Source organism: Thermobia domestica, chromosome 5, assembly GCF_964235325.1.
Source record: "Thermobia domestica chromosome 5, izTheDome1.hap1.1, whole genome shotgun sequence".
NCBI lineage: Eukaryota > Metazoa > Arthropoda > Insecta > Zygentoma > Lepismatidae > Thermobia > Thermobia domestica.
Window position 1 is genome coordinate 166833973 of NC_137458.1, and position 18230 is coordinate 166852202.

The following is an 18230-nucleotide window of genomic DNA, read 5'->3' on the forward strand; positions in this document are numbered from 1 at the left end:
GGAATGAGCTAAAATATGTACTCACTTCCGGGTGGTGATCCACCTTAAGGGGAGATAGTGTTTTGGCTGCTTACGAGAAATTTGCCAATCAATACTATGCTATTGCTCGCAGAAGTTTTGGTCGGTAGATGTGTAAAGTAGTTCTGCGTCTCTGTGTTAATTTTTTCCCCTCTATCTTGCCTTTTACGCATATGGCATTTGCTCAAATTTTTACCACAGCCCTAAAAATGTTTGTACCTTTTTCTTGGAAACTACTGAAGGAATTCATTTGATTTTTATACCACGCACCTTACACCAGCTAATAATGCTACCGAACTAGAATTTTTTCTGTTACATACAAAGCTAATAATTATTCTTTAAAAATTCGAAGAATTTTATTAATGTAATTTTTTTATATTCACCAAACAGTAATTGAGAGAAATAAAGGAACTATGCTATAATTCTGGTTCAGTGAATAGAGGTACATATGAGTAAGATTTGTGCAAAATTTGGCTACTTTAGCATTAATAGTTTGTGAGAAAATGGTACATGAATGTCCAAAAATGCAATTTTGAGAAATTAAAAGTTTAAAATTTACAATGGATTTTCATCAATAAGGAGGATCTCAACATTCAAAGGCACCAAAACCGTATTCTTCGTTTTCGGTCGTCTCTCCTTCATCCTTCCTACACTTCCTTTTCCTAATTCTTGATTTCTTGGTAAGCTTCAAGATTGCCAACTCAGGTTTCGTTATACGTTTTCTGTCCATGTCTCGCAGTAGTTTGGATATGTACTTACCACTTGAATTTCCCGTCTTTTCCAGAACACAAGTTCTTGCTTTACTGCCACTATTAAAACACAGAACACACAGTATCATACGCTGCAATTTGTACGATTTTTGAACCCGCAAATATAGCTTTTAGGTATTGTTGCATATCAGTGCATTGAAACTTTCATTGGGGTTCTGGGTTTTCCCATGCAAACATTTTCCGAAAAGGGCGGGATCCGCAAGAGCTCTGTAGATAGCTTTGATAGCATCCATCATTGCAGCACGCAATGAATGCTTATGTTCATAATGTTCTTCAGTTGCTTGAGATCTGTTATACCCACAACAAAATTTTCTCCTTTGGGACAAAGCATATGCATTGGTTTCTCGCTAGTTGAATATTTGTGAAAGTAAGTTGCCCACATTATTTTCTTCATCTCCTGCAGGTTGTCAACGTCTTCCCAGATAACTTAGAAGTATATTATACGGAAGTAAGCGATTTCTTTGGCACTAAGTTTATTAACACAGACTAATAAGGAAAACAAAGAACTGTGAACGCAGAACAGTAAGCAACAGTAAGCAAAATGATCTGTTTGTTCTTTTCGGAACGACAAAGCAAAAATATATTTACTACATCACTACAGAAGATTGGGATGATCAAACAACCTAGAATTAACGTCGAAACGGAAAATAGATATATGTAAGCCTGAAAATACAACGGAAGCACACAGTAATTTGCATTTCTCGCACGGAATCTCATGTCATATGAACATGAAACTTCCCGCAACAAAACTTCAAAGACTGTAGATTCTGAAAATGTTACTTTTCAAAAATCAAAAATTTCAACCCCAAACACGGACATCCCCCTTAAGTTTGAATGTCGGACGACACGGTGACTGTAGATGTGTGTGCAGATCTGTTGTGTGTTAATCTCTGTGTCTACAATTCAAGTACGTGAAACATGCTCTAAAACTCTAGAGGACAGCAGGAAAGCAAATACTCAGGTGCGCATATGGAGAAATCCTCAAGGATAAAGTTGGGTAGGCATTTGTGAGAAACACTTCAAGTGCTGTTTCAGTACGATTCGTTGTTCCTGAATTCATATCTGCCGTATGCCACACTGTAACATTCACTGTTTCTCAGAAATTCACAAAAAATAAAATCGCCGTCCAACATATTTCTTGTAACATAAAGAACTCGAAATGTGTGTTTGTTCGTCAAAAGTCTGCACACCGCTTAACAAAATTTCTATTAAAGTTGGCATGAATATTCGATGCTCTAGAAGAGCGATTGCTGGACTCAAAACCTTCAAGCACCCAGTTATCAGTGTTACCAACCTATTACAAAATTATTTGTTCCGATGTATTCCTTACCGTTCTGCGCCAAACTTTCTATGAACGTTAGTCGAACCCCAGGAACATTATTTTCTTGAAATGACATTGCATCGGTTTGAACGATATTTGGTATTTTCTTATATCACACATATATGAAGTACATGATGCATTGTACCCAATTATTGATTTATATATCAGTTCGAACATTAAAATCCCGATCAAATTTCAATTACTGATTCATCCTATTGTCACTCAACTTCTTTCATTTGCAAGACGCTATGCATGAGTTTGGTTTACAGTTGCACCAAACTGTCTTGCATCCAGTGGTAGGTAATCAAATTCACAAGTATCTGGATTATTAGTTCTAGTTCTGGGTTATTCTTCTATAAAGCTTAGGCAACTGTGGAAGTAGAATCCCAAACAAAGCTTGCAGAGTGATCTTGTGTACTCTCATTCCTTTCGTATAACATGTTCCTGCTAGTACCTGCTCGGAGTTTTTGCGCCAATTAGCTTGCTTTCAACCCAAGCTCTGATTGTATGGGCGACTCCAAAAGTGCATTACCACCTACAATTCTTTTCCTGCAATAGCATGCAATCCAAAAGCTCGGTCGTTGGATTGGTTGAGAATTAGAAAGGCGTTGGACCAAACCTTAATTCTGTTACAAATATCAGTGTGGCAAACTGCAAATAAGAGAATAAAATAAACTTACGAATGACAATTTTATTATAAGGAGGAAAATGGATGTCATAAAAAGTTACAAAATAATCTTACTTAAGCAGTTCAAAGATGAATGGTAAGAAAAAGATATAAGAGGAAAGCAGTTTCTTTCCTTCATCAAAAAAAAAAAAAAAACTCATAAAAAGGTTACATGATGTAAAGGTTTAATATAAAAGCCTAACAGCACAACAACATCCACAGGAAACGAAAAGAGAGACAAACAGACTAAGGAACACCATTGCCGTAACAGACTTGCGGGCCTCTCATGCAAGATAAAGAGATGGGACCCTACTTGTAAACCCAACTGTTAAAAAATTATAATAATAATGATGATTATTATTATTATTGAAAACTCGTTAAAAATCTCTGACTCTGCTTAGGAATATGTCTGCATATAGCGGTCGTGTGCCCTTTTTTCAATGGGCGGTCCCAAAGGCAGAAGAGATGGAAATCTCCGAGGAACAAAAAACTTTGTTTTCGGTCCAAGTTCGAAGCCCTTGCTTTAGACAGGTGCTCACTTTTTTTTTTTCGGGAACAGAAGTTTTGGCGCCTAAGAAATTACAGTATTTGATTTTGCAAATTTGCAAGTGGATTTATTTACATTGCGATTTGTAGTAATAAAGAAATTGTCATTAGATTTTATTGTAAAAGTTAAGTTTCATTACTTCATCTATCGCAAGTCTTACTAGGGAAGTACATAAAGTGGTACGTGGAGATCTGCATTGATATATATCATTGGAAAGGTCACACCGAGTATACTTCACATGTAAAATATCTCGCGTGAATGGGGACTGTAGGGGGTGTGCTGGCCATTTCAAGATCAGAACAGGGCTCGCTTCGAAACACCAAACGTGGATAAAATAAGCTATGACGTAATTGTTTTGAGACGTGGTGTATATGTAGGTCTGAAAGGTAGCTGAATACGAATGACATCAAATGTTCACAAATCAAAATGGCGGATCCAACATGGCGGACACAAATTACAAAGAAACATGCTATGAATCTGAAATCAGGTATATGGAGATATTCGACGTCGCTGTGTATGAATCGGATGCTAAAAGTGTAAAATTCAATATGTCGGACAAAATGTAAAACACTGCTGGAACTGAAAGCAGGTAGGTAGAGGTTTTCGTGGTCGCGGTATACGAATTCAATGTTAGAAGTGCAAAAGTACAGAATGGACGTATGAGTATCGAGACGATCCTGGGCTCCATCTCGATTTGGAAAAGCACACAAGATCGAAATTACTCTCGGTATCAGTACCATCCCTACTACGAAGAGTGGACATTTATCATACATACTGCTCACAAGTGTACACGACATAATGTGAAACCGGAAAGACAGTCATGGAAGCATAACGATATTTTAAACGCTTACTTTTCACTGTCATTGTTCGAATCTTCAGATGGTATATAAAAATAATAGCAACATACCCTACAGAGGCCATTCAAGCGTGATATTACAGATGTGAAGAGTAGTCGATGCAGCTTTTCAACGATATATAACATATGCCGAACCCTGCGTATCTCGCCGGCGGCGGAGGAGGGAGTTTGTAGTAAAATAAATATTGCCTATGATTGCAATCTGCTCATATAAAACTTTCATGTGCACTACAAAACCTGCCCTGCATTCTGTGCCTCAATGTTGGCATGATTGTATAGCAAAACACGTTCCCTGTTTATTGTAAATCATAATTTACGTGCCCCCTTATGCACTATAGGTATTTTTCTACATGTGTAAGAATAACATATGCCCGTTCTGTACAAATCTTTTCTGCATTTTGCGTCCGCCACACCCGATCCGCCATATTGCATTTTGTACGTTTAACATTGAATTTGTATTCAGCGACCACGTAAAAATCTGCTTTCAGTTCCATAGCAGTATTTTACATTGTCAGCCATCTTGGATCCGCCATTTTGAATTTTACACTTTTAGCATCTGATTCATACACAGCGACGTCGAATATCTCCATATACCTGATTTCAGATTCATAGCATGTTTCCTTGTAATTTGTGTCCGCCATTTTGATTTGTAAACATTTGGTGTTAGATTCGTATTCAGCTACCTTTCAAACCTATATATACACACCACGTCTCAAAACAAATATGTCATAGCTTCTTATTTTACCCACGTTGGGTGTTTCGGAGCGAGCTTTGTTCTGATCTTTAAATGCCCGCTACGCCCCCTACAGTCCCCATTCACGCGAGATATTTCACATGTGAAGTATACTCGGTGTGACCTTTCCAACGATATATCACACATGGAATCCCTGCGTACCACTTCATGTACTTCCCTAGTTAGTGTCCCTTAGTACCTCGCTTTCCTTCCCCCTCCGAAGATCGATATACAAAATGTATGATATGGAATATAATTCTATCAACAATCAAAATCTAAATGTGTTATTCCATTTCCGTACCTAAGGTTGAGGGGAAAAGAGATGAACCCGAACAAACATTTTAAGCAAAAAATGTTACAGTAGTTATACTTCACCCTTAATAGAAAACTATTACTATAATTCATCTTTTACCTTTCTTTCTAATTGTCATCAGAAATCGGCAACAGTACACGTACTTTACATAGTATAGCAATATACTCAAATTTTTCCCAACTAAGCAAACCGGAAGATGAAATTCCTGTGATGTTAAAGTGGAATGTTCTACAAAATAATCATAATTCATTGTTCTTATTTCTATCAGTAATTTCACATAGACTCAGAACTACGAGACTAATAGAACTAGAAATGAGATTTAATTCCCTTTTTCTCTTAGGCTAAAAGACTTCTACATTTTGCTGAGATTGTCATTTTTTAAATATACAAGTAAAATATATCGAGCAAATTCTGGCTCCCGGGGTTTCGAGATAATCGATATCCGAAAATGTTCTGACCAATGATGACAGTATAATTCTCTTAATCACACCTCTTTCAGAAACCAAATGAGAGCACTCATGTCCCTGATAATCGAGTTGTCAATTAACTATTCTGATTTTTACTTTAAACTGTGCACTGGGTATTCAAAATACTGTTAGTCGTCCAATTCTTGGGAACAATAAGGCTCAAATATGTGTGAATTGTTCGAAATCGGGCTCCTGTTCCCATTGAAACTTCATAATGATGACCATTTAGTACTAGTCTTTGATGAAAGATAAAATCCACATGGTAAGAGGTCGAATAATAAGTGTAAATGAATCATTTTATTTTGTATGTAACATATTTACTATTTATACTATATTATAGATATGTTGAAGTCATACATTGCAATCTGGTTGACAATTCTCATGACACAAGGTGATATTTATTCTAAGAAAGACGGTTTCCACTTTTAATGACAAAATCGCATGCACGTGTCTGTTACAAGTTTTTTTTTTTTTTTTTGCCGTTCTTTCGATAGTTTTCATTCTGTCGTTACCCTCGATGAAAACATTAGGATTACAAGTATTATCTGCGGTTGACAGAAAGAGACCTAAATTTTTTTATAGGTTCATGGCTAAGCACTTATTTTTCCATGCAAATTTACTATACTTCGAACCAATAAATACATAACACTGGTCGACAATGAAAACTATTCGGACATAGAAGTAACCAGTTCTTACTAATTTTAGGGTGCTGATAACGAATATAAAATTAATTTTTGAACATTGATTCGGGTTTCAAAGAAATTCGTTATCACTAGATCGCAAATTAACGGTTCGTGGCAACAGGAGCTGTCTATTGGTTCCAATAAACTTACATTGTTTGACAGTTAGCTTTGTTGCTACCCTTATCGGTCGCACTTCATCTCTGACAGAGAAACATCAACATCACGGTTTAGTTTGTATTGAAGAGTTTGCCAGAGAAAACGTGTTGTGCAAGGTTCTTTTCTAGTTACAATTTACCATCTCGGACGTAGTAACATTTACGAATTTCATACATCTCACAAAACCTATCAGTTGTATTTTGGCTGTAAAGTGGGAGATATGGATAAGAAATGGGCACCACATATTTGTTGTAATACTTGTTCTACGAACTTGAGCGACTGGCTATATGAAAAAGATCATGCATGCAGTTTGCAGTTCCAATGATATGGAGGGAACCGCCAGATCATACTTCAAACTGTTACATTTGCATGGTTCCTCCAATTAAAAGTCTATTCAAATAGAAAAAGTGGAATATTATTTATCCCATATCCCTTCAGCTATTCGTCCTGTGCCACATTCTGAAGAACTAAAGGTTCCACAACCTCCTGTATCTCATTCCACTATTTTATTCGACGAAGAGCAAGAAGCGGGCGACGGACGAAGTCGACCCAGGTGCGTCAATCCCAGTTGCAGATTCCACGTCATCCACCGATCCTGACTTCACAACCAACATATCATCTATTCGCCATATGATCACTCAACATGAATTAAATGACCTTGTAAATTGTTGAAAGTGGGGAGAACTATTGGCATCCAGACTCAAGCAGTGAAGAACTACTTCTGAATATGTAAAGTATCCGTGCATCGGACACGTCAAAAGACCCTGGGAGAGCATTTTTCAATGCAAAATGACACAGTGTGTTTAAAAATGCAACTGGTCTTATAAGTAACTTAACATGGAACATAATCTCGATGCATTACGGCTGTACATAGACACATCAAAACTAAGTCTGAAAGGGTGTTAGTGAACAATGGAAATGTTCTGCCGGTTATGCAGTGCACCGGAGGGAAGGAGACATACGCTAGCATGGAGAAACTGCTGAAAGCCATAAATTATAACGAATATAATTGGAATAATTGTGGCGAATTCAAAGTTCTAGCCACGTTTCTTAGCCTGCAGCCCGGCTACACAAAATATTGCTGTTTTTCATGCGAAAGGGATAGCAGTTATAAGGCTTCTAATACCTTCTTACCAAGCAATGGGGTGTAATATGTCACTAAAAACGCATATGTTACACTCTCACATAAATCTCTTCCCAGAAAATTGCAAAAGTAGTTTGCGATGAACAAGGGGGACATTTCCATCAAGCTATATCTACGATGGAAAAAAATCTTTCTACCGAACAATGGGGTGTAATATGTCACTAAAAACGCACACGTTACCCTCTCACATAAATCTCTTCGCAGAAAATTGCAAAGCAGTCTGCGATGAACATGGAGGACATTTCCATCAAGCTATTATCTACGATGGAAAAACGATATCAGGGCCACTGGAGGAAGTCTATGCTTGCTGATTGTAGTTGGACAATCGCTAGAGATGTTCCAGAACCACAATAAAACAGATAGGTAAAGAGGCGCCGTTTGTAATATCCATGTAAATTATGTTTTATCACTTACATTTTATACATTTTAATTTCATACTAACCCTTTTACATTCTTTGGGATAAACGCTGTGACGCGCATACATATAATCAATTAGCATACTCTAGAACCTATATATTTGCTTCAAGTAACTTTTTGCCTCATGTCTAGAGGATGTAACGTTATAACAAAATGCATTTTCCGTTCTTTACATACGAACGACACTTAGGGCTTTTTATTTTATATCTCCCTTTTTCCTATATGAAATTTCGTATTGTCAAGCAAGACAGAGAAATTTTTTGCCTCGTAATTATATTAGATATTACAATGAAACTTGATACATGTATTACATGCAAACCAAAGTAGTTATCAAGGTATATTATACTTGAGTACCTTAGCTGGGGTCGCTCCAGAGGGCGTTACAGTTGAAAAAGGGATAATTGGACAGAAAATTCCCAATTTTACCCCAAACTTCCTTTTTCTCGTATATCACACACACAATCACTATTTGAAAGCTGGATTTATTCTGAAGAGAATGAGGTATAAGTCATGATACTCAGATGAATATTTTGTTTTTATTTTGCCAATATCTACACTTACACTATTTACAGATTTCTTCCTTCCTTCCCTTCCTTGTTTCATGGTAACCCCAATATTTCAATACCAACATCATTTTATAATCATTTTCGCAATACAGGAAAAAAAAATTGACAATTTTTTCACATATACGAACATTTCGATAAATATCATTATTAAAAGGGCAATTTACACTTAATACTAACTCTGGCGTGTGCCAGCTTAACTTCTTTTCTCCCTCTTATAGCTTAAAACCCCGATATGATCTGAGTTTTTCTTCTAAGAACTGCATGATTTCCCACTGCTCCATCCTATAAAAAGAAAAGATAAAGGATTATCAATAAAAGAATTTTAAAACATCTTTAAAGGAGCAGTTCGACTTAGAAATGCATTTTTTACAATTTATTTCCATTTGTAGAGTTGAAAATTCTAAAAGGAATGGTGTTTGTTTGATCGCGATACGTTCAGTCGTTAGCGAGTAACAGAGGAAGAAAGATTTTGTGATGACGTCATAGGTGGGCAAAGAGCGAGAGCAGGCTTACAATACATACTACACAGTGCCAAGCATTTCGATTGTGAGAGGTGCGGTGGCACGTTCTAAGTGCGGTTTCCTTTCCGAGAACTGATTGCAAAGACTTATAAATATCATCTGCATGTAGAAAATGATATCTGATGGTGGGCTGTACAAATGTTTTTATAATATTATAAAACGTATCCTATAAAGCATGAGTTCAGCGTTCCAAAAAAAAAAAAAAAAATCGAAACCAATATGTAAATAGATGGCGGACGAGATTGCTGCAACACCTAAGTACCTTTTCTTTAATCATTCTTCCGATTCCCAAACATAAGTATGTTCATTTTCACGTTTTGTTGCAATTTTTAACGTTGACCCTATAATTTTGTGCTTCAAGGTATGTACAGGAGCGCAACATATGAGGCAAAAATGAAATAACATCTGTAAAGTTTGCCAGAATACGAAAAACACTTCACCGGTTAAATTTCTTTATTCTCATAGCTGTCCGCGGAACAACTCTCATCACCCGTTTCATCATCATTGTCACATGATACAGAGAAATTAAACGATGAATCAATGTCTTGAGGAACAGTCATCGTCACTGATTCCTTCTACAAGCCGATATATTTCACTCCGTAATTCACATTGTATAGCTTATTTCTAAAGTAGTATCTTCAGAATCATGAGTGACATTGTCTCTATTACCCTCTAATGCCTCGTCTTGACTACAACCGTCAATTGCGTCTTGTACGATATTTGTACGTTGGTAACTGGACATAGATCGGTGCTTGTTCAATGGCTCGGATTTTAAACCTTTCAATAATATACTTGGAACAGCATTCTTTCTCAGTTTGCGTGTAAATAATTCTCCTGGCATTAGCCAGAAGTGGATCTAGACGGTAAAAATTAAGGGGGGGGGGGAGTCAGAACCCAGACTATGTATATCATGTTTACTAAAAACTTTCAAAAATATCTAAATAATAGCTTAAATCAATTTTGTCACTCAAAAACTGGGGGCCTAGGCCCCCGGCTCATCTTAGATCCGCCACTTACATTAACTTTTCTTTCAGTAAACTTGACTTCTCGGAGGCAGGCTCTTCAAGATGTTTGGAACACGAGTGATTTTATTTGGTACATTTTTTCCCATTGATTTTCTTCGGCCATAATTTATATCGATCTGGTGATTTCTCCCGACTTAGAAACGTAAGAAAAGATACTTTACGTCCTCAGCTTCAACTGCACAAGAATTACAACCGAAAACACAGCAGGTGTTAGGCATTTCTACTTCACTTCACAGACACAGCACGCGCTGTACCAACACGTGTTTTCTACTTCACACTAGTGTTTCTTTCAGAAAAAAATCCGGGGGTGGGACACTTAGTATTTGGAGAGGCACACTATTTTTACACAGTACTATTATATTTATTATATTATAGACGTATTTTGGTCTCCTCCAGGGGAATCTCTCAGAGCTCCGGGAGACAGTGCCACCATAAAAACATGTCTGGAAGAAACACTGTTTCGCACAACAAACGTAATTACTGCTCTCTCTCTCTCTATATATATATATATATACTCTTTTTTTAATACTAATGCTATAGGAAAAACAACTAACAAAAACTTCCCTCAAGAATTCAACACAGAGCAACTAACAAATCCAAAACACAATCTATTAAATCCAATGCACTATTAAAGGTTTATCAGCTGCGTACAAGGGAGTGGTTGCTGACTCACATTGAGTTTTTCGCGTATCCCACCAATGACGTAAGCAGTTACGATTCAACAAAAACAAATGTCTGTAGAAGCTGAACGAAACGGCCTATTAAGATATAAAAAAATACGGGTCTCTTATTTTTTGTTACTCTTTCTATTACACCAAACTTGTTTTTAACTCGAACTGCTCCTTTAACAAATATTTTAAACATATGCAGAGTAATGAATTAACTATTTAAACGTAACAATTACCAGTAATACTGTATACCAGCATTTGTACGATAAGCTGTACATTATAACAATTTTTAAAATCCCAACATTGCTTTCGCTCTAATAGACACCAGTTTTTAATCCAGTTAATATATTTACATTTCTTTCAAACATTATCGAGAATGGAATATTGTGCTCGTAAGTTTTCCTCATTTTCTCATTCCAACAATTACAGTTCCCTTCTGATTAACTAGTTAGCGTATGTGGCTTTGGCGTGGAGAACTGGGTTCGATTCCCGGCAGGAGCTGATGTGTTTAGTAGCTCCCTCGTATCACATAGCCTCGCTACTGAACGGGACGTTAAACTCAACATATAAAATTAAATCCGTCTTTAACATGTACATCGTTCCAAAAATAAAATAGGCTGTACAATAAGTCACAGCTCTAACGTATAAAAAACTTTGTAGTTTACTCCCACTGTCAGTAAGTAATATACTTCTCTCGGAATAGAGGCCCAGGGTTGGGCAATGGTAGACTGTTCAAGTCTGGTGGGTGAAGCCGTTCATTCGATCCCCGGTCAAATTATTCTATTGTTTTCACGACAAAACAAAAAAATTGGATCTGATATAAATTGTGAACAAACACCGTATCCGTGAGTTTTCTCCTGTTTCCTCACATTTTTCACCCTACTTACTTTCTTAAAATAAGATATCTTTTAACTAAAGGATTTGTTTTAGATCTCTCCATTCTCCTTTACACACACATATTTACATTTAACATATGCGAAAAAAGATTTTTTTTCTTAAGGTAAGTACTCTCGTTCGCACAGGTACAAAAGATTAACCACGATAAAAACAGTTGACTTTAAACTGCATAACCTGGCTAGTAAATCCTCTTTTCCCATCACTATGTTTGATGTGACGGCCATAGGTCCGAACAATCGCCCGGAAACAGTTTCCAAATTAGCAATGCTTAGAATGGGAATGGTCTCATACCACTTCAGCAATTTTCCGAAGTCCCTATAAAGTACGGGGATGGCGTTGAGTAAGTGCCTATTTGAACCCACAGAGTAGTCCATTGGTAAGACTCACGGGGACGAAGACAATTAGATCACTTGAATTCTCGTCTGTTATGCCTTAACTGCGTAGAACATCTGGTATGATCGAGCGGAATGGCTGGAGGGCTTATCGACATTAATTTATACATTTATGGTCTCGTCACCCTGCAGGGGGGGGGGGGAATATATTTATCATACAGAAGGTGTACGATATTCTCCTGGAAGTAAGCGCCGTTGAAAGACACTTCGGCTAGTGGTAGCGTTCCCCGGCTGCAATATTTCACCATCAGAAATCCATTGAAAAACTTTTCCTTCCACTGCAGCACAAACTCAAATGGCTCTCGTAGTTTATTTGACGGTAGAAATAGACTGTCTCAGCTAGGTAGAGCTACCCTCATGCAGGAAAAACACCATTTCCCCTGCAAGGTATGTTTCATAATGGCACTCTGTGAGACGGTGTCCGTGCGCTTCCAATGGGAGTTTCTTTCGGATAATGATGGAATTCGTTCCTTTTGAGATACGATGTCATATAGTTATACTTCTGTGAGTTGGGTAATTATCCTGTATTACTGCTCTCCTAATGGAGCGCACTTTATTGGAGATTCGAAAGGGCTGGGACCGTATTCTCCTTACAATTTTCGGCCAAGCATACTTCATGGGCCTGCTGGGCTCACTGCCAAATGAGGAAGGCCATACCAATAGACGCAGATAAATTCGGTAGATCCAAGAAAAACCTGAACATTCATACTGTTTCATTCCTACTGGTTATTAGTTCTGGATTCACAAACTAGTGGGTTTTGACCACCAGAAGGTGAGAGAAGAGTTGTTTTATTTCTCTTTTACATTTTCCAACATGAGTCCAACTGCCATTTGCTATAAACTTCGTGTAAGTTTCCAGAATGAAAACACTTCGAACACGTGACTAACATCTTATAAATACTTATACAATTTGAGTCTTGCTACACACACACACATCCATCACTCTCAGTCATGCATGACCGCGCCAAAATAAATATACGTAAAGTTTCAAAGGTTCAAGAGCTATCCTTATAACAAAAATGGCCCAAATTGGTCAGATTGTTTCTGCGTGATACAACTTGTAAGTTCAAATTTCACGGGCCCTTAACCGCGTATCTCCATTTGTTAATCGCTACATATAGAGAAACATTGCCAGGCCTGGCTGTGTGCCGAGAATAGCATAAATCGGTAATTCCTACATTCTAGGCCATTATGTTCTCGAATTATTATTCCTGTTTGTTTTACAGAATTTCTTTAAAAAGTAAAATTGCGTATTACGCGAATGTGTATTACTTGAAAATAATTCATAAATTAATTTGTTCTTTAATTCAAATATAATTCAAGCATTAATTTGATCTTTAATTATCTCAAACTAAGGTGCGATTTTTTCATTCATTCTTGATCTTCAGAATTTTCCGAAAGTCTCTGAATATTTTAATATTATTAAATGTTGCAACATATCTAAACATGGTAAAATGTCTAATTCGCTGTATAAAAGTACAAAGTCTTGTTTAATAATAATAAAAAGTTACACAGTATCGTTGTTCCCATAATAAAACTCTACCATGCCCAACCGTAGTTTTTAAAAATCCATACCGAAAAATTGACTCTTCTTTATAAAATAATGCCTTCGGAAAATAACAGCGACATATTTTTTTGTTGTCAAATAAAAATTGGAGATATTTACGGTTATTAATTTGTCTAAATTTCTAAACACTATATACTGTACACAATCAAGTGAATTTGGCATATTTTGTTGCATGAATTCATATTTTTACAATAATAATGTTTAAGAAAGCAGTCAAACTAATATTTATTTACATTTTGTAAATATTTTATACTAACAGCGATCTAACAGCGATACACTTGCAAGCGTCACAAAATTAGTCAGTCTCGATCATCATCATACAGGGTTCCCATTTACTTGAAGAGTACGAATTCCCCGACTTTTCCAAGGTTTTCAGGTCACAATTCACAAATTTTCAGCTCTCTATATAATGTAAAATAATAAATATCGCCAACAAACACCCCACGCCATCTAGGAAACTCTCGTTTCCAGATCCTCCTTTAGAATGTGATCCTGTTTTAACGGTGGATGCTAAGATAGTTTCAAGAGCTACCTACAGTTTTCCCAGTGGTTCAGCTTCACGCATTGATGGCTTATCTCCACAACATCTAAAGGATTTGATATCAAAATCGGCAGGGGAAGCAGCTGAAATATTGGAAAATCGAACGAGGTTAATTAATATTATTTTGAGTGGAAGAGTGCCTCAAGATATGCGAAAATATTTCTTTGGAGCCACACTTTGTGCACTCCGTAAGAAAGAAGGCGGAATTCGTCCAATAGCTGTAGGTTGCACCTTAAGGAGATTGGCTTCTAAGCTCGCATGCTCCAGTGTTTATCAGCAATGCTCTTCCTATTTTCAGCCCAACCAATTAGGATTCGCAACGAAAAGGGGGTGTGAAGCAATTATCCATTCAACTCGAACTTTTATCAAGAACCATGAAAATTCAGAGCACGTCACTCTTTAAACCAAAATATGGAATAAAGATAATAATAATAATAATAAAAAAGTTGTTCGAGTCGATAATGAATATAAGTATAATTTCAATGATCATGCGAGGTAAATTGATTTATAATTTTATTTTCTGGTTGTGGAAGTACTGAGACTAATAAAAAGTGCCAAATAAGCCAAAAACTAAAAAAAAAAGTGCTAAATAACTGTATGATAAGTGCCAGTTTCCATAGCAAATATTTATTTGTTCAAACAATCTCTCCAGATTCTCCCTATGCTCTAATAAATTAAACTATAGCAAAATGAGTAGCACATTTACTCTCAAATACAATATATTCATTGATAAGTTTTTCAAACTTTTTTTTTTCGTCCTTCATTTTAAAGACTAACAGTAAGACGGAATTTTTCTGCTCTAACTGCTGGCTAGTCATGTGTCAGGTGTCTCTGAAGCTTGATTTACAGTATCTCCTCCTTCCAAGTGATCCGAAGGAAGCATTTCTCCGGATTTCTACACAAACATGGCATTCACCATATACCTGGCAACTCTGAAAACAAGTTTGCCTTTGGAGAATAATAAACTATCGTAGAACTCTTCAGAGGGCAACAACTACACCCTCTGCTCCCCGCTTCCTCACCCCGAACTTGTATTCTTCTCTGAAGGGGACATTACTATGCATGTACATGTATATAGCGTGTGTGGAGGTAAAGAAGTCATGCAAAACAAACTAATTCATTTTATAAAATATATGTGTACTTTTCCATAGCAACGCAGCAGTGGAAAGGAGTTTCTCCATTAACAAAGAGTGCATTGTTGAAAATCTCCAATAGGAGTGCTTGATTGCCCAGAGAAGTGTGTTGGATGCTGGGCGTGTTGCTGGTGACATACGTAATACGAATATCACATAAAATATCCCTTCTCAAATAGCCGGATAAGACAAAAAGAGAAATAGGTTTTGAGGACTAAAAATCCGTACTTAAATTTCTAACTTTTGCAAGGTTTTCACGCTCTCGTGAAATTTCCTGACTTTTCCAGATTGTTCTAGGATGGTGGGAACTCCAATTTACCTACTAGGTCTATTGTTAATGTCTTGGAACAAAATTACGAGGGTTAGAACTTAAATAGTGGCAACACTGCCGTGGAGAGACTATGCAATGAAATGTACTAGTGGCGCTAATAGCGCACGTTATTGACATACCTACCTAACCTCCGAGCAAAAAAGACTCGTCCGTCCCAGGTCACCGGCAGGCGCACAAGCGAGGGAAGTACAGTCACTTGTGAGCGAGCGGTCTAACGTAAAGGTGTCACCATATTTTCGAAACAGCAACAACGGAGTTGGATCAAGATTGAATGTGCCAGAGGTCATACAGCACGACTGTCAGGGTTTGATAAAACCCGGGTTTCAGAGAAAACCCAACCCACCTGGGCCAATGTGGGTTTTTTCGAAATATTTCAATGTCTGTGGGGTAAAAATGCTAAAATGTTATTTATATTTCAAGATTATCATTGTCACAACTTGCAACAATTTTCTATTCACTACTGCTTTGAAGAAATGGCCGCCATTTTGAAATTTTACGTTCGATCGCCGCCAAAATACATACAGCTAATTTAGTGTTTCTCGTGCTTCTACTCTTAAAATTTCAACTTGAAAGACCGAAAATTGTGCTTTGTAGTGTGGATACCCGCTATTTTGACAAAATGGACGCCCTTTTGAAATTTTACGTTGGTATGTCGCCCAAATCTGTACAGGAAATTTAATGTGTCTCGTGTTGTACCCTGAAAATTTAAACTTAAACACTGAAAGTGGTACCCTGTAGTATGTGTGGTACAGGCAAACGAACGAACAAATGTAGATTAAATCATACCAGGAACCTCAGTGACGTTCGCCATATATGTACACCAAATATATTAATTTAAAACAAATATGTAACTCATGTGTTATAACATAAATGTTTCAAAATGTCCTAAATGAAATATTTTCCAGTGTAATATTTGTTTTTTTTTTTTGTTGTTGTTGTTTTTGTTTTTGTTGTTGTTGTTGTTGAAGTTCACTTCTGATACTTTGTGCGTTCAACTACGGGAATTTCCCGAGCACTTGTTGCAAGACGGTTCTTTCCAGAAAATTAATTTAAAACAATTAACAAATATATAATTCATATTTTATAAAGTAAATCTTTCAAAAGGTTTTAAATTATATTAAATATTTTCCATAAATACAAACTATTTGCTGAGCAAAACAATATATTCACATAATAAACTACATACGTGTTACAGTTTCGCCAACGAACACTTTGGCTTCATCAGACACTATCTAGAGATGAGACAGTGTCTGATGAAGCCAAAGTGTTGGTTGGCGAAACTGTGTTTGTGTTTAAGTATATACAAAGCAAAGCTTCTACTTATGGAAAATAAATATTTTCCAGCGTACAATAAATAAGTTTATTGTTGATGTATTCAGTTCCAATGCTTTGTGTGTTCAATTGCGGGAATTACCCGAACAATTCTTTCACGACGGTTTTTCTTTCTTGTCGAAAATGCAGCTTTCTTCACTGTACATTGAAACTTTCACTAGTGCTTAAGTTTAAATTCAGCACTTGAAATAATAAGTGTTACGTGGTTTTCGGAATTTTGAGCATTAAGCTCCTTAAATTTGACAAGAATTTTTACGCTATTGCTGCTGTTGATTCTACAGAATGTTTAATTGAAGAGTACTAACAAATAACTGGAATAAACTGTTGTTGTTGGAAAACCAAATTTTACTGAAGAATACTTGTGTTTCTATCAAAGGTAATAAAAATACGAGGGTGAGTCAAAAATTATCTACCCTTTTGTCATTGCGCACTTTGTCTTTTGTCCTCGCATATTTTATTGTTATACTGTTCTGGTAATGCTGTGAAAGTGTGATCTTAATTGTTCCATTTTTCTTCCCTCTGTTGCATGGCTGCTCCATTAGAAGTTTGCATCAAAGAGGAACAACGAGCAGTGATCCGACACCTCTGGTCGGAGGGTGTCAAAGGGTCAGACATTCATCGCAGACTATCATCGCAATATGGAAGAAGTGCACTATCATGTAAAACTGTGTTTTTGTTGCTCGAGAAGTTTAAAAGTGGTCGAACAAGTGTAACGCGTGAAGAGGGAGCAGGACGGCCATCAACCTCCACTACAGATGACAACATTCAGCAAAACTCGAGAGATGGTTCTGGCGAATAGGCAAATCACTATCAATGAGGTAGCACAGGCCTGTCCATGAATTGGCTCCCGGAGCCAAAGCGTGAGCGGGCACGAGCGAAGATAAGAACAGGTGAGCACAGGTGCTGCTAGCATCGCTTCTTCCACTGCATCCGATAAGTGTTGCCAACCACACATGATGGCAAAAAACCTATGGCCAATCCTGGCCAGAAATTCGCACGATTATAAGCATTGAGCAGACGCAAGCGTGAAATGTGCAGGTGTGCTCTCCCACTCCCCATTTCGAAAGCAGTGACGCGAAAACACTGCAGGAAATAAAATTGGTACGTTTTTTGGTCGAGGAAGACGCATGATAGAGGTTACAGTTAGCGTTGAAGTAACTAACAA

The 18230-nt window shown here is 37.0% G+C and overlaps 1 long non-coding RNA gene across 15 annotated transcripts in view; it reads right to left on the reverse strand.

Moving 5' to 3' along the window:
• Nucleotides 1–8609: 8609 nt before the first annotated feature.
• LOC145686254 (uncharacterized) overlaps nt 8610–18230 on the reverse strand; it is a 62647-nt gene continuing 53026 nt past the window's right edge. For all 15 annotated transcript variants that reach the window (XR_014131549.1, XR_014131548.1, XR_014131546.1 and 12 more), the window contains one exon: nt 8610–8940. This is a non-coding gene — a long non-coding RNA (uncharacterized LOC145686254). The remainder of the gene's footprint in view (nt 8941–18230) is intronic.